The sequence below is a fragment of the Notothenia rossii genome (genome assembly GCF_949606895.1).
Source record: "Notothenia rossii genome assembly, chromosome: 1".
Lineage (NCBI taxonomy): Eukaryota > Metazoa > Chordata > Actinopteri > Perciformes > Nototheniidae > Notothenia > Notothenia rossii.
This window is the reverse complement of record NC_136912.1, coordinates 72,254,360-72,260,261: the sequence shown is the minus strand read 5'-3', so window position 1 is coordinate 72,260,261 and position 5,902 is coordinate 72,254,360.

The window sequence follows — 5,902 nt, the reverse complement described above, 5'->3', positions numbered from 1 at the left end:
ATAAAACCAAGGTAATGCTCTTTTCTAAAGCTAAAAAGACTACAGACTGCTTTGGATATTGTTACTATGCAAGTACAAGTACTCAAAGTGGTTACCTGTTATAAATACCTAGGTATCTGGCTTGATGATTGTCTTACTTTTAAACTTCAGGTCATTAATCAGCTTAAAAAGCTGAGGGTTAGACTAGGCTTCTTTTTTAGAAACAAGTCCTGTTTCTCATTTGAAACCAGGAAAAGGCTAGTCACTGTGACCTTTTTACCTGTGCTGGACTATGGTGATTTGATCTATATGAATGCACCTGCCCATTGCCTGGAAAAGTTAGATGCCGCCTATCACAGTGCTCTGAGATTTGTTACTTACTTAGCACTTACTCATCACTGTATGCCAAGGCAGGTCTGCCTTCACTAACTGTACGGAGGCTCAGTCATTGGTACATGTTCATTTACAAAGCCATGTTGGGTAAACGACCTTTTTATATCTGCTCTCTGCTCTCTCGACGAATTGAAAGTACTTATTGCCTGAGATCTCATGATGTTGTTTTATTAAATGTGCCAAGTGCTAGGACTGTCTTAGGGAAGAAAGCTTTTAGTTGTGTAGCTCCACTAACTTGGAACAGTCTGCAAACATGTTTAAAACTGAGCACTTTGGTTCCCCTGCATCATTTTAAAACTTGGCTGGGTGACATGCTGTTTGATACTCATGGTACCTGTCACTGTAAATAGAGTTTGTAAACTGTACCCTGTACATTATGTTGTATGTCATCCTTATTGTTGTTCTGTTGTTTTTATGTTACATGTGTAACTAATGTCCTGCAGGTCACCCTTGAAAAAGAGATCTTTTGATCTCAAGGGGCTTTCACCTGGTTAAATAAAGGCTACTAACATACTCAATACTGTGAGCAATACCCACAGGAGCAATTTGGGGTGAAGTGTCTTGCCCAGGGACACAACGACATGCTGACTGCAGTGGGGTTTGAACCTGTGACCCCCTGATCTGAACACCATCAAGTAATAAATAAGGCCTAATAAATGTGATTGCAAATGCTCTGATCAGTCAGAAAGTGTAGGCTGAAAAACACAAAATATACGTATATATGTATATTTCCCAAATTGGCACTGAAAGTTGAATATTGTACTTAAAGTGCAAGCTGCATATATGTCCAATGTTAGTATAATTAATTGGTATACCGTTCTTGCCTACACAAGCCAGACATACTTCTCTGAGAGAGAAAAGGCTATACAACACAAACAAATGTTGATGCCCGGTGTCTATATACGCCGGGATCCGGAGTCATGGATGATCCTGCGGTCCTGTGTCATGGATTGCGAGTCCTGGATCTTGAGTCGTGGCTGTGGTCCTGGATCATAAGTCCTGGATGGATATACTCGTGGATTCATCTTCCTATTATACACACATGCATTTCCAAACATTTGGACTACCTATGTTGCAAATGTATTATCTTTTCAATTTACACACGGCATCTATTGCACGTCTGTCCGTCCTGGGAGAGGGATCCCTCCTCTGTTGCTCTCCCTGAGGTTTCTCCCATTTTTCCCTTTAAACTGTGGGTTTTCTCTGGAAGTTTTTCCTTGTACGATGTGAGGGTCTAAGGACAGAGGGTGTCGTATTGTCATACTGATATTCTGTACAAACTGTGAAGTCCACTGAGACAAATGTAACATTTGTGATATTGGGCTATATAAATAAACATTGATTGATTGATTGATTGATTGATTGATTGATTGATTGATTGATTGATTGATGTATGGCTGAAAATTGTGTTTTTCAGGAAAGAACATGTAAATGTTATGTTGTGGGAACATTTGTAGCCACTTTATGAACATTGTGCGCAGCATTTACAGGGGGACTATCAATACACTTTGCTCTAAATGCTGCATAGAAAGCGAGATGCCAACAGGCTGTATCATTATGAATTAATTGTCTGGTTTGGATTTTAAATAAAGTCTACCTCAAATTCTGTAGTTATTTTTTCGTAAATGAGAATACTTGTAGGATAATATATCATCTACTGTATAGCTTCACAATTGTCTAAATATGCCTTCTCATGATAATAAATTGTTATCGATGTTTTCAGGCACACCGCTCAAAAATCACAACCTAGTTCCCACCAAAGTACAAATTATTTCAACTCGGACCTTGGTTGCACATTCATCTAATAAACAAAGCAGTATTGGATGCTATAATTATTCATTAGCATTTTTTCTCATAGAATTTATTTGGGTTATTTGTGCTACACCTGGGAGGAAACAGGGATGGTAAGGACTTGGTTTTTTAAATCGAACAGCACCATTGTCAACATTATAATCCCCATGTTTTGCCAAATCAAATGTAGGCAGTGAGAAAGGTCTGTTTGCATCTAAGTGAGTCCAAACAACAGTAAAGAGACATTCTCAGGAGATAATCAAGCTTGATTAGGCTCAGGATAAGGCAAATTGACACACACAAACAAAAAGTGTCAAATTGTCTGGAGATTGCAGAATTTAAATGGATGTGAAACCTGACTTAGCCATTGGACCTTGGTGTATTGAGTAAATAAACACATATTTGAAAAAGCTGTTGGATTAGTCAATCTGAGTGTGTGTCTTGTCTTTTTGTATGTGATATGGACCTTGAGTCTGAAATAAAGATTGAAAATCTCCTTGGACCTTTTGGGGAAAGGGAAGAGGTACTTGTGCATTCAAAAGGTTTGCATGGACAAACACTGATCGTATCATAAAGAACTACACTGAAAAAGTGAAAACAGCTCGATAAATGTGAATCAGCCAATAAGCAAGTCATTTCTCAGCATTACTTTTGTGATAGGCAACTCTGTTTGATTTTCACCAACTCCAGTTTAGCTCTTATTGGATATAACTTGGATAAAAAATATACCTTAAATATCCAAAGTATACAGAAACCAAGCACGATGGCTCTAGAGAAGACCTTTAAGGTTCTTTGACACACTTAGAAAAGGAGTGGTGAATTAAGAAAGCTGTATTAAATGCAGTGGTGAACTGTGTAGAATTATTAACAAAGCACTTATATACTAATAAAGGACTGGCTTATCTAAAGCCAGTTGAGTAGCACTTGAAATGTCAATTCAATTCAATTCAAAACCTTTATTTATTCAGGTGAAAACCCATTGAGATCATTGACCTCTTTTTCAATGGTGACCTGCTGCAAGTAGGTTCCAACATGAATACAAACATGACAGAAAAACAAAGAGGAAATGTTTTAGTTCTATGAAACCTGATGTACTTATATGATTCTGTTTTCTTCAAGTTTGTATTTTGTTGGTCGAACGTACTTATTCTAAGTCGCTTTGGATAAAAGTGTCAGCTAAATGCAATGTAATGTAATGTAATGTGTATATCACAACTGGAACTTCTGTAGACACAAACACACACCCCGCCACCGCCCCCCCCCCCCACCCGCCGCTATAATGTCCGTGATTTCACTGAATTGTCGTCTTGAAAAGGGTACTGACAAGAATTCTGCAACAACATCATCTTCACCTGCTGCACTTGCCATTTCAACGTTAAAAAGAATAAAATGGCATAAGATCATCTGTCTCGAGCCAGTGAATTAGAGCAGTGGTTCTCAACTGGTCAGTCCTCGGGACCCACTTTTTCCTTTGTCAATAAATCACGACCCGAAATTTTGAACCACTCAAATCTATTATATTATCTATCTGTAATACAGTGGCGGCCGGCCCATAGGGGCGCTAGGGGCGCCGCCCCACCTCTTCCCACATACAAAAAAAAATATTTAAAAAAATATTAAATTAAAAAATATATATTTAAAAAAATATATATTTTATATTTTTTATTTTTAATGAACAAGGTAAATATCATACAATTGGTATCAGTAAAATGTATAATCTACAATAAAATCTTGTTTAAAATTGTGTTACGATGTCTAAAGTTACTGATAAGTCACATGTTTCCTGCCTGGCCTTCCCTTTGGCATTAGTTTATCATTATGGGGCGCTGCCCCCGAGCCAAACAGCAGCAACCAGCACGTTGCAAAAGTCTCAATAGTAAACTGTGCCGCCGAAACATAATTTCAGCCAATCAGCGCCGTCAAATATTTTGGTCACTAGAGCGCTCACGTTGGCGCCCACGTTGTTTACGTGCATTGACGTGATTTGTTTTTTTAGACTTGTGAGGAACTGGGGTAGTATCTATAGCAGGGGTCGGCAACCTTTTTGATATGAAGTGACATTAAAAAAAAAAATTGTTATCAGCGTGCCGACGATCGAGAATTATCACAGAACACACATGTTATGATATTAGGGTCATACAAAGTGAGATGGGATCGCTGTCCCTTTAAGAGAGAGAGAGAGAGGGGTGTGGCTTGTGCATGGGTGTGTGTGGATGGCAGAGCGACAGTGAGGGAACGTGTGTATGTTTCTGGAAGTGAAACGAGGCAGCAGATAAACAGAGGTCTGTGATGTATTTTGTGAAACAGAAGAACAGCTAAATAAATGCAACGGCCTCCCAAGAAGAGCTCGCCTCTCTCCAGTCATTTAAGCTAAAGTGGGTTATTGAACCTGAAGCTTGTTGCTTCTGCCCTCCTCCTCGACTACGGTCTGGGAGCCGACAGGAAAGTTCAACACACAGATGGCCAGTCCGCCCCTTTGTAGCATATTATTTCGATGAGCAGATCGCCACTGGGCTTTCAACTAAAGACACAGACGCAAAATCTGCGGCATTTGTACAGCTCCTTATGGGTAGGCCTACTGCAATTTGTGAAGTGCTTTCCTCTGTGGTGAGACGATCAGCACTGCACCACGGAGGAAAGCGGCAGAAAGTCACCTGGAGTTAAAGAGAGCGGGGCTGCGTTGGCTTCCTTCTGCAGGTAGACGCGCTCTGGCGGGGTCTCGTTCAGGATCCGAAATACAATTTAAATATTATTGCACACTTATTCCACTTATTCCTCGTGTGCCACTGGTTACGGTGCCGCGTGCTTGCCGACCCCGGATCTATAGTAACGCAGTGTAGGCGGAGCCGTGACGTCATCTTCAATGAGCTCCCCAGAAAAACAACACAGCCGTTAGCTCTTAGCACTCAGAGCTCACAGCTCTTCATATCTGTTCAGAAACTAGACAAAAGTTAAACAAGTACAAACCACATACTGTCTGTGTCATGGCGAATACAGTCGCTGGTTTATGTATGTCTGTATAGGCCGTTGTTGTGAGTGTGGACGGTCGGAGCATTTACAACGTTAGCTTAGCCAAATCTCCATTAGAAAACACACATTTTAAAAGGTTTTCGCCTGCCGTCTGTCTGCAGACTTGTCAAAGCCTTAATTCATGGTTTTTACTATCCGGTATCAGTATGTTGTTACTTCGGCATCATTTTGAAATGTGTATTACAATTAAATCAGGGTCAAATATGTTCATCTTGTTGTAGTTGTAGCCCCCTTGACAGCGATTCTCTCTCTAGTTTAGACTGCGGTCAAGCCAGCCTCAACTCGGAAAAACCTAGTCAAGCCAGCCCTCACCTGATATTGCGGTGCGCGAATATCCTATGCATTACGGTAGAGTAAAAAAAAATCCTCCCTCTGTGTTTAGATGAGAATAAAACAAAAACTGTCCAGTATCACATACTCATTTCACTTCAGGGTGATAGCAGGACATCCCATCTAGTCACTCAGAAAAAATCTGACATTCTGATGTAGAGTTTCAAAATAAAAGACCTTTGAAATCTCTATTGTATGAGTTATCATCCATGTTTTTAAAAAAACAAATGTTTACTCACTATATCAACAGCCCCACCAAAAATATTTTCCACCAGCCGCCACTGCTGTAATATATACGCTTTTCAGCATACAATATAACTAAAGTGAAGTACATCCCTTGTATCCCTTCACAGAACTAAAGTATTCTTTAAAAAAAGGT